We start from the raw sequence: 16,514 nt of genomic DNA on the forward strand, positions 1-16,514 counted from the left end.
AGATATTCCTACAATAGGACAATAAATTGTACCTTAGGTCTTGTAGGAGAGAGAAGTACAAAGGGACCTAGAAGCACAAAGGAGAAAGTGAAATCAGGGAAGGTTTCCTGAGGAGGAAACATTTAAGATGGGCCTTGAAGACTGAATAGGAGTTATCCAGTTAGACAAAGGAGGGCATTTCTAAGGAACAGCACAAGTCAAGACCTTGAGAAAGTAAAGTCATGTCATGTTCAGAGAGCAGGGAGAAGTTTGGGGTGGCTTGAATCACCACCATCACCACCATCATCACCATATTTTCAAGGTACAAAACCAGATTTTGAAATACATTTAATTGGGGGTTATATAAATATCTAACCACTATGCTGTACACCTGAAACTAATATATATTGAATGTCAACTGTAATGGGAAAAAAGCATCACCATTCTTTGATCTCAAAAAAAACACATTTAATGATACTGAATCTTTTTCATCGCTCTGTGCAGTGAGGAGTGTAAGCATTTTTCTCCAATTGACAGGTTAGAGATCTGAGCGGTTGAGACCAATGTCACCAGAATCAGTGATAGACTTGGGATCTCAATCTATGTCATGACCAGCCATTACCTTTACGCCATACCTAGAACAAGTAAGTCCTTGGAAATGGTCAAATATTTGGACTCTCCAATAGCTAGGTCAGTACCCTGGACAGTGACAGGAATTATTAAAGAATTGAGCCCTTCAGTGGAGAAGCAACATTCTCCCCAATGTTCATTCTAGCACAAGCACGATCAGTCTTGCAATGAATTATATAACATCTTCAGGGGAGACTGAAGCTTCCTTACTCACTTTATAATTCCGTAAGTCACCCCTCAACCTTACACTTTTATTGTTTATCTTCAGGGCTAATTCTTTGCTCTAATCACAGTGGGTATAGCAATGTGCCCCGTTCCTGAACAGTTAATTAAGGTCAAAACTCATTTCCACAAGAAATAGCAGGGAGATTGAGGCTGCAGAGTGTATACTGTATCGTTCATTATTCAGAAACCAGGTCTGTGCGTGATGGAGCTGGGGAGAAGATAAGAAGAGAGAAGGGAGAGAAAATTACAGCACATGCTGGCAAATTCACAGGTTAGACCACTAGGATTGCAGCTCCATAATTCCATTTATTGGGATTTCTGGACCAAGAAGAAGCCCAAATGGCGACAAGGTCTGAGGGACCATAATAAGGTCTGCCGGGGACTTCACCACACACACCTCTACTGAATCCAGAGATCTCTCCTTAGATGCCCTTCTCTGTGAATCTAAAGAGAATTTATAAATGAACAGTATAAATCAACAGGAGTGATTTCTCTCCACTTTTACTAATCCTCAGCTTTGGGACTAATTCTGGCCACCAGGAGCCTGTTTGAATATTCTGGGTTGTCTAATGGAGGTTGGAGACCTTGGACGTGACACCAACCTGGTGTGTTATTCAAACTAGTCCTTTCTCCTCTCTGAGCATCAGCATCCAGCTCCATCACAGGCAGAGAACACCCACACTGACTTCCTTGGAAGGCTGTGTGGGTCCAAGTGCATCACAGAGAGAAGGATGGAAGCACTTTGAAAGTAATCAACACTGGAGAGCTAAAAAGCTCTGATCACAAATAATTTAGTAATGATCTATTCATGTCTTGCTCAGCCTTGACGTTTCAGCACCTTGGCTTGAGTGGTTCTCACTAAATATTTGTGGAACAAGAGGCAGGATAGCCTAACAGTTGCGTGCATAAGATCTGCTGTCAGAAAAACGTGGTCGTGGCTTGGCTCTGCCACATCTCAGCAGTGTGACGTTGGGCAAGTCTCTTAATGTTTGTCAACGTCAGTTTGCCCATCTGTAAAAGAATGACGACTAAACCTTGGGTCATTGGGAACGGTAAACGAGGCCACGAATATAAAGCACTTGGGAAAGTTTCTGATATTGAGGCCATGTTCAAACCTTAGCTAACATATTTATCTTATGTAGTCCAATTCTTTTGCTGTGGGCCATCAAGGGAGGGAGCACGAGGGAGTTTACAATTGCTAAACTGGCATTCTGCCATTTTCTTTACTTTTCTTTCTTTTTTTTGTTTTGTTGCTATTCCAAATCTATCGCAATATGGCTGTATCATCAGCCAGCAGATATCCAGAAACAGCAAGCAAGTCTCCAGGTGTGATAGAAAGATGGACAGATCTCAGTTGGCTCTGCCACTCACCTGTTGTGTGATCTCCTGCCAATTGTTTGTCGTCTCCTGGTCTTAGTTTCTCTACAGGTAAAGAGGTGGCCAGGATTGATTTCTAAGTCCACCCTGCTATTCTAAGCACCATGAATCATCTGTACTAAAAGGAGGTCACCCTTTCAGAAACCCCTGCAGCTGCAGGGAGGAGTGGAACCTAAGAGAACAAGGATACTTGCTTTGGACAGAGCCAAGGTGATCCCATGGGCATCAGTGTTGGTGACCCAGCCCAGGGCTGGGCTGCCTGAAAGACACAATTCACAGCAGAAACTAGAGACCAGTGATCCCCATTTCCTTTGGGGACATCTGAGCCTGAGGGCTCTCCCTGATCCTACCCCTGTCCCCACCAAGAGTCATTTTACCCGGGTAACACATTTCCCCAAGCCGATCACTCTCTTTAAAACTTTAAAAGAAGTCATCAGTGACTGTAATTCAGCAAGGAGACCATTGCTGCTTTACTGAAAAGGACATGGAACCCATTGTTTTTCGGGAAAGGATATGCTTGCCTAGGGAATTGGGGGGCGGGGAAGGTAAGCTTTTCCTTTCTCCCTTTGAAAATTAGAGGGTACGGCAATCTTGAGACCTCCGCGGTAGTGGGAACTGGGTTTCCTTTGTATGACCTCCAAGGAACTGAGAATGCCCCAGACAAGATGCTGGAGACTGGGGTCTGTCGTGCCTTCACCGAAGACAAGCTGTGTGACTTTGGGGAAATGCTTTCCCCTCCAGGTCTGGGACTCAATGCCTGCTCTGACACTGTTTTGCTGCCGGGGCACAAAAGAAAGTAATAGAAATTGTCCATAGCTACCGACTGTCCTGGGGGCTGGGATTGCAACAAGCTACAGTTTCTACCTGTCTAGGGCTAATGAGCAAGGGAAGCAGAAGGTTAGCAAAGTAAGTAGACAATTGCTTCACCAGGAGGTAAATGCTAGGGGCAGAGGTGGAGAAAGTACAGTTGCCTTGGGGAGATATGGGAAGGGCTACGTGCATGTGTGTGTGTGTGCGTGTGTGTGTGTGCGTGCATGTGTGCGTGTGTGTGTGTGTGTGTACACGAGCACAGGGAGAGTCAGAGAAGCTTTCCCAGAGGATCGGCATCTAAACTGAAACTTGAAGGAAGAAGAATCATGCCTTTGAGCACTTAGTCTGTGACAGGTAAAGGAGTATTTCCTTTAACCTTTAAAACATTTTTGAAGGCAATAGATATTATTGTCATCACCATTTTAGGGACAAATAAACTGAGGCCCAGAGAGGTTGTCATTTTCCCAAAGCTGCACAGCTAAGAAGTGACAAACCTTAGGCTGCTGAGCCCAAGCATTAACCAGCCACCACCCTGCCTCTTGTAATGGAAGCTGGCCAAGCATTTATTTGGATGGAAAGAGGAAGTTCTCAGTGGAGAAAGTACATGTAAAGGTCTGCAGGTGCACAGGTGAGTGGGGAGTCTGAGGAACCGAATGCAGTGTTCACTGGCGGGAATGCAGTGTATGCAAAGGGCAGGGTCAAGGAGACAGTTGGGGGCACCAGACGAGGTCAAAGAGAAAGGTAAAATCTATGAGAAAATATTGAGACTTTGTCCCAAGGCAAAGAGAAGCCACTGAAGAGATTTCAGTATAAAAGTGCTATTGTCAGGCTTGCTATTTTGAAAACCCATTCTGGCTGCTCTGTCAGGAATAGAGTTTTCCTGCTAATGGCCAGAGGTCCTTGCCAGGAGAGACAGTAAAATGTCACCCCAGCGAAAAGCAGTGCTCGATTACCCTCTCCCTCCCTTCACTCATTGCCATCGTCTCTCCATGCGTGACCCAACAAGGTTCTGTTTCATCGTTGTGACACATCTCACAATGGGTCAGACCCCTCAGTTAGGAGGCCAATGCTCCATGACAGCCATAGCCAGAGGTCCACGCGTGCGTAGTGGGAAGGACCACCTGCTACTCCCCATCTAGCCCCAGTCATGGTTTGGGAGAGACACCCACTGAGCAAGAATGGATGAGGATGTGGAGAAAGACGAGAAGGCAACAAGGGATGCAAGTGCGACATTTGTTTCCTCTTGCAAATTGTGCTGCCTGCTAGATTGGTTGGTGACAGCTGCTGGAACCTCAGTTTTCCCATCTATAAAATGAACTAGTTAAAGAAAGTCAATGTTTTCCCAAGTACAAGGTCGGACAACAAAGTTCGTGAACTCATCCTAGACAAAGCACTACATACCTCATTCCTGAATATCACTACGGTCACCTTCTGAATATCACTCCCCTTGGGAAGCTATGCACTGACGCCAGCACCTAGTCCACCCTTCAAAGCAATTTTGGAACTCTTTTTCTGGAATGGCCATCAGAGCTGTCGTCGTATTACCCTTGACGTCTTGAATGTTATCAAAATGTCTTCCTTTCAATATTTCCTTTATCTTCAGGTAAAGAAAGGATTTTAGCTTTTACTTCCATTGCCTTTGGAGTCAAGTTCATAAAATGCTCTTTGAACCCAAGGTCCGTAAGTTTAGTACCTATGTTTTCTTCTATGCAGTTTATTGTGTCAGGTCTTATGCTTAAGTCTTTGATCCATTTTGAATTAACTTTGGTACATGGTGACAAATAGCAGTCCAGTTTCATTCTTTTGCACGTGGCTATCCAATTCTCCCAGCCACTGGGGGCCAGATCAGGTGAGTAGGGAGGGTGTTCCAATACAGTTATTTGTTTCCTGGCTAAAAACTCCCTCACAGACAGTGCCGTGTGAGCTGGTGCATTGTCGTGATGCAAGAGCCATGAATTGTTGGTGAAAAGTTCAGGTCGTCTAACTTTTTCATGCAGCCTTTTCAGCACTTCCAAATAGTAAACTTGGTTAACTGTGTGTCCAGTTGGTACAAATTCATGATGAATAATCCCCCTGATAAAAAACTTATTGCATCATTGCAATAAGTTCAGAAACTTAAGTGTCAGGCCTCATATATTCCAACAAAATGGACTTACAAGACGCTCCATGGGAAAAGGATCCCATGACCAAATACTTTTGGGAAAGGCTGCCTGCTATGGCCCTCTTTAGGAGAGTCACATCACACAATGGTAAATTAAAGGCTCTGATAAGTCCTGCAGGAAAGGCATTTACTTAATCCATAGGCCCTTACACTTGACAGTGGTCTTCCCTCCTCTGATACTACATCCCTGAGCATCAGAGCAGACCAGTGTTCTGTGGAACCCACGCAGAGAATTTTGGAATAGGTGCTGTCTAACTTCCTTGCTCTGGGAGTCTCTCGTTTAAGATCACAATTTGCTCCTGGAGGTCAGAGATAATATGTCGCACAGTCGATGCTGAGAAAATACTGAATGAGAGGAAGACGTTCATGATTCCTTCATGACGATGCAGAACCCAAAGATAGTCCCTAATCTTCGTCTATATTTTATCAGGTGCGGTATGATGCACTGGGAAGTCTCATCACCACTTTTCAATCACCTGCTCTGTGCCAGATTTGGGGGCATCAGACATGACTATCCTCCAGCAGTTCCCAGTCTCTGGGGGACCGGACACCAAACAGAAAGTGCTCTGATAGAGGTCTGTACAGAGGATGGTGGGTGCTGGCATCTTGTTTCTGCCTCTCTCTTCTTCTCCCTCCCCTCTGGCAGCCAGAGGCTGAATCATATATACAGTATCAGCAGACTTCCTTGTCTTCTGGCTGCTGTCTGTGTTCCGCCAACGACAGGCACCCACAAGATACTGGTGAGTAGGAGGAAAGTGAGGTGGAGGTTTTATCCTCCTGGCTCCCTCCTGACAGGTCACACTGAGGTAAGGCTGTCCGGAAATCCACAGTTCTCCCTATCCTTCGTGAGTTTTGTAACTGTTCCTCCCTTCGCAGCTTCAGGCCTTGGGGGTAACAGCTCCCTCGTGTTGCTATCTCCAGGCGCTGCACTGTACACTAGTACTTTCCTTAACCCCTGCCCCTTGTAACACGCACTTCACAGTAATAGCCCCTTTAGGAAAGCATCCTTATATTGTCCAGTTTGAGCGTTCCATTTGTTTTTAACTGGGACCCTGGCTACTACATCATGTGAACATGGGGAGTGGAGTGGCGGAGATGCAGAGGTGGGGCAGGGAATTAACCTTCGAAAAGGAAGGTGATGCTCAGTAAAGGGTTTACAGAGATGTGGACATTTGAGCTGGGTTTTGAAGGCTGAATAGGAGTCATCCAGGAAGAGGTTATTTTGAAGGTAGGCATATGTGAACAAAAGTAAGGAGTATGAAGAGACAGTATTTGGGGGGATGGCTAAACGTTAAGTGTTGCTGGGTCTTTGTTAAAATCGCCCTCCCATGTCTCTGAAGCTGACAGTCTTCAAAGATGTGGAGGCGAGCTGTGGTCACAAATTCGTCAGGATTTAGTGACAAAGATGCTGCACCTGAGGCCTGGCTGTACAGAGATTGCAAACAAATAGCCTATGGTACTCACAAACCTCTTTATGGAAACAAGACAACTATTTAAAAATGGAGATACTTTACTTCAAAATTCTGGTCTCTCTCTCTCTCTCTCTCTCTCTCTCTCTCTCTCTCTCTCTCTCTTTTAAAGGAGATAGATAACATGGCAACAACATGCCTGCATTCCTACCTGGCAGCAATCAGTTGGATAGGGTTTGTAGTTTGCTACAGTCCCCACCATTCCCTATTGTCTTCTGATCAGGCTTTTATTATTTTATTTTATTTTATTTTTTTACCCCTGTCCACCAAGCTCTATAAAAACAATCCACTGAGTTCTATCAGAATTTAAATTGACGACCCTGGCTGTAGGGAGTTCAACCCCATCTATAAATCCTCTACCCTCTCTTTTCCCTCTGCCCATGCCTGAGTTAAACAAAGAACTTTTCAACACACTGACCTGCCTTTCTCCAGGTTCAGTGTCCGGGAGAGGCTGCAGCATGTTTTCACCATAAGGTCTTTGTGTAACATGCACGCAGCCTTGTTTCTAAGCGAGCAGAGGGTGGGTTTGATCTGCCTACTGTGATTAGAGCTGGCGGGATTTTAAAACACTGCTCCAGAGAACAGCTTATTCTTTGATATACGATGCCAGCCCCAAGAGGACTCTGGGAGCCTCAACATTAGCCCCCTCATTTTGCAGATGGGGAAACAGACGGAGAGTGTGGTAGGACTCACGCAGGCTCCCACAGGGAGTACAGGGCGAGGTAGGGAGAGAAAGAATCAACATTTGGTGGCTCTCTACTAGGTGCTTCAGAGGGGAGGTCTGTGTTTTTCTCACAGTCACTCAGATGATTGCTAATTCCCTTTTCCAAAGGAAGTGATGAGTGCTTGGAACAATGGAGTGAGCTGTCACAGGCCATGCAACCAAGATATTGTAATGGTTCTGAACTTGGGGTCCCCAGAGTCAAATGGGCACAGATACAAATATCAGCTCCACTACAATCACACAGGGGCACTCTCTCCTCAGTAACAAAAAGGCAGCAACACGTTTATAATATTTAGGATGCCCAGGGTAACCTGTCTGAGATTCAGAGTTTAGGTAGCTTATTGGGGGCTGGTCCCATAGATTTCTCAGTCTAGCAACTACCCAAATTCCAGACCTCCAGAAGGAAAGCAGGTGTTCACCACAAATCACACCGTTTGTACAGTCTAGGCCCAGAGAACCAACTTGATCAGTTAGGGAACGGAGGAAGCATTTTGAAAGCCAAGTTCCCAGAGGCCAGCGAAAGACCAACCTTGAGAACAGGCTTTGCTAAAGATCACAGCCTCAGGCCTGTTATGTTAACTCTTTTCTACAAAGACTCCCTTTCGGAGCACTTAACACTCTTTCTGCAAATCTTTATGGAGTTTCTTAAGTTTCTGGGACTAGGAGACTGTGTGTGGGCTGGGGAACAAAGCGTTCTGAGCCCAAGGAATTGGCAGGTTAGGTCATGAGAGAAGGACAAAGGGGAAGAAAACAACAATCATAAATAAGCCTGGGCAGGACTCCTGTCCGTTGGGTCTCCTGGGCCCCTTCCTTGCTTCTTGAGATAACAGCCCCTTCTTCTTCTTTGTGGAAAACTTTCTCCTCCCTCCCCTATTCTGGCACTTCTCTAGTGAGGCTGCCCATCATAGATGGTCACAGATACGTGTGCATAGGCCAGGCCTGGCGAACCACATTCTGTTGGCTGTGAATTTGACCAGAGATGCTCAGAGACAGAACGTAGTGGGGACTGTACCACCCGTGGCCATATCTTAAAGAGACCGTCCTCCAACTCCTGCTTTTAGGATGATGGTGAGCTGGGGGCCAAGGAGGAGGTGTGGTCAGACATCTGACTTCACGGGAGGAGGTGGAAGCTTGGATTTGATGTGAAATTTCCTTAATTTTGAAGCACTGTGCTGACCAAACCAAAACGTGTTAGCTTATAGGGCACACAAGTCTTCAGCCCCTACATTCAATTCCCATCAAGCCCCCTGTAGGGTTGCCAGAGTTAGCAAATCAAATATAAGATGGCAGGTCAACTTGAATTTCAGATAAACAATGAATAATTTTGAGTATTAGTATGTCCCAAATACTGCATGGGGCATACGTGTGCTAACATATACAGAGGGTGCCAAAAAAATATATACACATTTTCAGAAAGGACAGAAACTATTAAAATTGTCATACTCATTATATACCAATAACAAAAGATGAATAAAAGTCATGTTTGATGTCTGCAATGACAAGAGGTGCTCAAAGGGGTTCCCATCAGCGTCCAGACACTTCTGATGACGGCGAACTACGGTTTGAGCAACGTTGACTATCTCTTAAAATGTGTATACATTTTGTTGGCTGTGTGTGTGTGTGTGTGTGTGTGTGTGTGTGTGTGTGTTAGGGGTGAGGGTGAGGTTTAGGGTGAGGGTTCAGGTAGTAACCCGATTCCCACCAGACCCACTTGGCTCACCTAATACAGAGGAAACGAACTAGTTTCATATCTAACTCCTGCCTCATCTGGGTTCTGCGCTAATTCTGAACCTTCATCAATAACCCTTGGTGCTCAGCCCACAGTTCCCCTGGAGACCCATCCTGTCACCTCCTCTTACTTCTCTTGATGGATAGGGACCCCAGAGGCTTATCTGATGCAATCAGAACAGCTTTGACTTGCAACCGGGGCTCTCAGCCTCCAAAGTACAATGCCAAGGCATGGAGTATCATCTATCTTTTGATCCTATGAGAGGGGAGGAAACTCCCCTGCTCCTCACAAAGCCAGGGGCTCTAGTTCTCTGGTGCCAATTAGAGATTCCGGAAGGTTCTTTGGGATCCAACTTCCCCAGGTCACTGATAAGACAATAATGTGTCATCTTACATGGATGCATTGGTTGGGAGTGTATAAACAGCTGAATGCAAGGTTTTCTTCCTCTGCCCACCAGGTATACATGCCCCTGACTGCAAAGAGTCTTTTGTGAATAGCTGGGTGATTGGAGTGTCCTGTTTCTCATTCTTTCTTCTAAATGTCCTCCATAAATGCCTCTGAATGTCCTGCCAATAAAGGGCCCCATTGTCAAGTGGAGATGAGCAGATAGTGGGCAGAGATTCCTGCGCCCTCGCTGCTTTGCCAGGCCCGGAGGCTTGGATACCCACTCACCTGTCCTTCCCATGCCTCAGGGGAGAAACTTAAATGCCCCTTTGCACCGAGGACACAATGATCAGGATTTACCAAAGTTCTTTTGACATTGGGCATCTGTTTGTCTTCTGCCCCCACGTCCTGTTTCTCTAGCTCCATGAGTCTTCTGTTCTTTCTCCCCCAGACTGTTTCAATGGTTCCTAACCGGCTGCCCTCATGCTGGCCTCTTCTGCCTTCAAGCCAGATTCAGCCCTGGGAGAGGCTCTGCATAGGCCCTCAGGTGGGAAGAAGCAACTTGACCCTAATCCCATTTGTAATAAACAGTGGAGCCAGGTTCAAACTCAATTGACCCCAAAGTCTTACACTCTGTGACTTCCTGCCTCTCTTCCAGCAGCATCCAGCAGGATCCAGAGCCCCAAATGGTTTGATTAGCCACATGCCAGCCTCCAGAACCAGGAATTAATTACAGCACCAATGCCAAAGGCTTTGAAAATCCCAGACTAGGTGTTGAAAACACAGGAAGTAAGAAGGGCTTTACTGTGACTCACTTCCTCTTCAAGAATGGCTCCTGGGGAAACATCACATCCCAAATCCACTTTCATCTTCCTCTTGCTTTTCCAACTCTTTAGCCGGGGAACTGATTTTTTTTTTCCCTTCCAGATAATTATTTACACAGAAGGAGAATAATTAGCAGCCCAGGAAATGCTTCTTTGTTCTCAGCTCCCTGCCCCTGCCCGCCTCTCTTGTCTGAAGTGGTACCGCTTAGAAGAGGGACATCAAAGCCTGCTGGGGAGGCTTTGCCTGGAGAAGGAATTTCTGCTTTTTTTAGCTGACTGAAAAGCTAAGAAAGACAATCTTGGCTTGTTTGCTTCTGCCTTCTGATTGCTGCCTTTTGTCTGGGCCCCAGGACCCCCCTGGAGAGGTTAGAATAACAGATTGCTTCCAAGGTCTGGTGACTGTTTTCCTATTGGGTTTCAGTCTCTTTCCCCGGACCATGAAGGGTATGGTCTGCCTTCTCAGAAAATGGTACAGCGGAAGGAGAATGTTTGGTCTGGAGAACACAAACTCAACTGCTTTTTGTGGCCAGCGGGTCACAAACTGAGTAAAGCAGGCAAGTATAAGATTGAGGAAAGAGCGAAGATAGGAAAAATATGACAGGGAGTCATTTTTCCTAGATGCTAAAATGATTAACATTATGAAAGTTGAGGCATGAGGAAAGACTATTCTTGTCCTAACTAGCCTGAGAACTTAAACTTTTTGAACTTCCCGTTTCCTGCATCAACGCCTGGATATACATCTGGACATACACCAGGCCTCCAGATAACCCTCTGATTACTCCCTGAGGGACTCATGTATACAGACCACCTGACACCCATTATCCAGACTACCAGACGTGACCAGACCATCTGGCATCCATCATCCAGACCGCCTGACATCTGATTGATTGACACCTGTGCTGGACCAATCCTAGGGCTAAGAATACAAGACTGCTCATTCTCGAGAATGTACTTTCTACTCTTTAGCTATTCTTAATTTTTCTGTCTTCTTTGGAACACTTCTAGATTTGGGGGCTCCAGTGCTCTCAGGTTGCAAACTCTAAGACCCTGGAATAAAACTTTATCATGTATTCCTAGCAAAGCCGTCAGACTCTTTTTGAATGTGTTTGACAAGATAATGGGGAGGAGTAGGGTCTGGGATGACACAGCTCATTTGCCTCTCCTAACACCTACCTGTCGTTGCTGTGTGGCAATGGGGGCTCAGTGAGGTCTGACTCCCCATTTTTCTACAGAAGTTGGATACTTGACTTTTCATACGAAACATTTATTGTAAAATACTGCGCAGGCCAAGTGAAATGCCGAAAGAAAGGCTGGATCTAGCCCACGACCACCAATTTGCAATGTCTGATTTGTTCCAACTCCATCTTCTCACAGAAGAGGGAAACTGAGGCTCAGACAGCAGTAGTAACTTATCCAAGATCCCATATAAGGGATAAAGCCAGGACTGGAATCCACGCCTTCAAGTATATAGTGGTTATTCTTGGCGCTTAATAATGCTTGGCACATAGAAGATACTCACATAGTTGTCAATTAGAACATTAGTGACCATATTTACTGAACACGGATTATCTATTATGGTTTAGCACTGTGCTAGATGTTACATGTCTTAGATATATTCATCAGTACTCTTTTGGTGGCAAATTCAAGATAGTTTAAACAAACAAACAAAGATGTCTTGGTGGCCATATATAAAGGTGCAGGAGCTTTAGGCATAGTTGTAGCTAGATGTTCACACCGATCTCACACCAATTGTCAGTTTGTTTTGCTATCCACATTCTCTTCTTCTCACTTCTCCTTTCCTGGAGGCAATGTGTAGATAGGTGCAAGATGGGACGGTTGGGATCACAGACAAACTCTAGGAGTCCCAAGAGTTCAGCAAAAGCCCCGGGGCTGACTTTCGTTAAACCAACTTAAGTCATTGCTCATTCCTAAACCAAGCCTGTGGCCAAAAGGGTGAAATGTTCTGATTGGTCATGCCTGGGTCATGTGACCACACTGAGAGCCTGGGTAGAAGAGAGAAAAAGGGAGGTGTACCAGCCCCATTCAGTGCCATGACCTGAGAGTGAGGGAGGAGACGGTGCCCCCAAAGGAACATCAGGGTGGTGCATGGGAAACGAAGACTGGACAGACAGAAGCCACAGATACCCACTCTATCAGCACTAATCCTACAGCAGCCTTGAAAGATATTGTCCTTGGATCCATGAGATGCCCCTTGAAGTGAGATAGGGGAGCAGCAACATGTTCTTTACTCAGGGGAAATCATATAAAATTTCCAAAGCAGTGGATCTCAATCTGGGGCGATTTGGGGCAACAATGGAGATGTTTTTCATTGTCACAATTGGGATGGGGGTGCTATTGGCATCTCATGGGTAGAGGCCAGGGATGCTACTAAATATCCTACAATGCACGGGACATTTCCTCCACCCTGCCCCGCCCCCCACCAAAGAATTATCCAGTCCAAAATAACAGTATTACAGTTGAAAACCTCTGTTCTAAAAATTAACAGCTAAAGAAGCCACATGCACCTTTATGTAAAGTAAATGGACACACGAAAGCTATGCCTCTCCTGGGGTTTTATCCATTTACTTAAAATAGGGTAGAGGAGCATTCCATACACCAGTGCACAAAGTGAGTTCAAGCTGTCAGGGAAAAGCCCATCATTCGTGGGGCAGCTCAAGTTCTAGCAAGCACGATCTTCAGGACTCTGAAGTGACCCACTAGCGGGGCATTGGGGAAACCAGAGAAATGGACCTCAGGGGAATCCATTGCCCTGAGGGCCCAACCTTTGTGCTGGGGTCCAAGGCCCAAGAGGAGCTAGGAAGACTGAGGTGAGGCTTAGGAATCTCAGAGACCCAGACACTGGGAGAGGACAGAGGGCACAGAGAACCAGGCAGAGGCCCAAGTGTAGGACTGGGTTATAAGCAGCCCCATAGTCTAGATATTAATTCCCTTCAGATATATGATTTGCAAATATTTTCTCCCAGTTGGTGGGTCTTCTTTTGATTCTATTGGTGGTGTTTTTTGATGTATGAAAATTTAAATTTGTCACGAAGTCTAATTTGTTTGGTGTTTCATTTCCTGTAACTTGGTGTCATATCCAAGAAATCGTTGCCAAATCCAATGTCATAAAGAATTTGCTCTATGTTTTCTCCTAAAAGTTTTAGAGTTTTACATTTAGATTTTTTATTCATTTTGAGTTAATCTTTTATATATGGTATTAGGTAAGGGTCCAACTTTCGTCTTTTGCATGTGGAGATCCAGTTTCCCCAGCACTGTTTGTTGAAAAGACTACCCTTTCCAGATTGAATGATCTTGGGGAAAATCATTCTACCATACATGTGAGGGTTTATTTCTGAATTCTCTATTCCATTCCATTAGTTTTTAGGTCTGTCACTATGTCAGTACCACACTGTTTCGATTACTGTAACTTTGTAGCAAGTTTTGGAATCAGGAAATGTGAGTCCTTGAGCTTCGTTTTTCTTTTTCATGATTTTTTTTCTTTTTTGGACTAGTCAGCATCCCTTGAAATTTTATATGAATTTTAGGATGAGTTTTTCTATTTCTATGAAATATGTCATTGGGATTTTGATAAGAATTCAATAAAAATTAGATTGCTTAGGTTAGTATTGACATCTTCATGAAATTAAGGCTTTAAAAAACATATTTTACATGCGAATGTTTGTGTGTGTATTTGTGTTTGTGTGTATATGTTTGTTTATATGTTTGAGTGCCTGTATGTTTACATCTTGATTCAGTCTAAAAACTACGTGAAGTGGCTCTATGTCTGAGACGCCCTTGGCACATAGTAGGTGATCAATATTTGCTGTTCTGAATGGTGGTGAATACACTGAGTGAGCAGAAAGTTCATTATTGACCTTCAGGATCAGAGGCTAATGTTTATCTAGGGTCAACCTATAATGAAGTTGTTTTTGTGCTGCTTTGATTATCTCATCTTAATGGTTTATTTATTCTATCAATCATTGTATTATTCCCTCATTTAAGCACCTCTTATATGCTCAGTGCTCCACTACTACTAATGATACAGAATGATGAATAAGACAAACACAGTATCTCCTGGAGCTTATGCCTGAGTTAGGGAGAAACACACTAAGGATATGATAATTAATGTTTTAACTGATGGCTGCCATCCTCATGAGGGACTGTTAGCTCATCTTAAGGGAGTTGATTTGGTCTGTTAAGAGTCATAAAATTTACTTAAGTCCACCATGTTTTCAAGGACTATCTTTGAAATACTTTACTCTCCTTCAAGAAGAAATACTTTACTCTCCTCCAGAAAAAAAAGTACTCTTTGATTTAAGATGCCATAATAGGCCTGAAGCCACCAGATCAAGAACGGAATGATTGGGAAAAAGAAAAACCTAAATCACCATCCCACCATTTTTATAGTCTGATCCATTACGGTTTGAGTGAGACTCTATAGTCACAGTTTTCACAGGTGGCAAATGGGCAGGCTAATGGTGGAAAACACACATTCAAGCGAATGGTATCTACTATTGGGAAGGAAACTTTAGACGTGGGGTGGGGGTTAAGGTCAGACTCGCTGTATCCACTGGCTGGCAAAAGGGGAAGTAGAGTCCCACGTTGACTACAGATGGCGATTAGTCAACATCACCTTGTGGGATAGTGGACCAGAGCCAAGTGTTACACCGTGGCTGTTCCCCTCTCGCTGTGTGACCTCGGGCAAGTCACTTCATATTTTTGGCCACCTCAATGATCTCCTCTGCAAAATGGACCTAGTATCTTTCTGCTCAAAGGGCAGTTTGAGCATCAACAACATTGCGTGTGAAAGCTCTTTTTCCCACGTTGAGTGACGTGGAGCCTGTAAGGTGATATTTTCACTCTTCTCTCCACACATTAGATTCTTCTTATTTCTGCCACTTGTTTACACCTGTATTCTTGGCACTTCTGCCAGTCCACGTGAGTAATTTCTGAATTAAAACTACCACTCAGCTGGAAGGCCTTGGAGTTTCTCGTTCATAAATCTGAATATCGTTCAAGTCAACATACGTTGTTTTCTAGTTGCACCAAGTAAATTATTCCAGGGCTGGAATCCATGATCTTTGGCGTAACAGCAGAGAATGGAGAAATTCAGAACAAACACAGAATCATGGCATAATCCTAAGGGGAAGCATGAGGCTGGGTGACCATGTCCTTAAAAGCTTACCCAGTGGGTTTGCATGAGACCAATCCCGAGGGTGTTGAGGCTGGCATTAGAAAGATGGATTATGGGTAGAGGCTACACTGTGCCCTTGACGTGCTCCATCTGTCCGTTCTATGGTCAACCTCTCACTTCTATACAGTCTTCTCTCTTCAAGAAATGTGTAATGGGTCAACCAGAACACCAGCCATGGCAACCTTGGGGACGGCATTCTGAGAATTCGGGGACAGCAGGGAGGGCCTGACTTAAGGTGCATGACACATACGTTGAACCCAAAGAGGCTATGTTTTCTCCATCTATGAGTCAGGTATGCATCACTTATGAGTGACAACAAGTAAACTCAAACTAGCTTAAGCAAAAATAACATTTTCCAAAGGGTGTTAGGATTTATGAGCTCATGTAATGAAGAGTCAGAGGCATGGGACGAGCTTCAGACCTGACTGAGCCCAGGGCTTCAGGACATACTGTCCGAGTTCTGATCTCTCTCCATCTCCTGATTCTCCTTTTCTCTTTGGCTTGGTTTCTATTCCAAAAGGCTCTCGCCATCTAATAGCCATATGACCCCCTGGGCCACTAATAGTTTTGCAACTCAACATCCTCAGTGGAAGAGACAACAAGTCTTTCCTGAAACCCTTGCCAGAAAAGTCCTAGCAAGGGCTCTGACTGGTTAGTTGAGATCACATTCTCATCCTCGGCCCTGTGGACAGCACTGGGTCACATCCCCAACACTGGTGTTGGAGATGCTGGCAAGGGGGTCAGTCCCCCCACACTGGATGGAAAAGGTCTCTGACTGGACAGAGTATCCTGTGTGCAGAAGCGAAGTGGGGAAAGGCTGGAAGCTGGACAGACAAAAACGACAAACATTCATCGTATCACACAATGCTTCACGGATCTCACGTCCCAGGAGGTGATCCACACCCAGTGAGGAGAAAAGTTCCATGCTCAAACCAACTTGGAAAACACTGCCATCTGAATTGCCTTGTCGTTTAAAGACTCTGAGAAGTCCGCAAGCAAAGAGGCCTC

The sequence above is a fragment of the Rhinolophus sinicus genome, linkage group LG16 (assembly GCF_036562045.2).
Source record: "Rhinolophus sinicus isolate RSC01 linkage group LG16, ASM3656204v1, whole genome shotgun sequence".
Taxonomy (NCBI): Eukaryota; Metazoa; Chordata; class Mammalia; order Chiroptera; family Rhinolophidae; genus Rhinolophus; species Rhinolophus sinicus.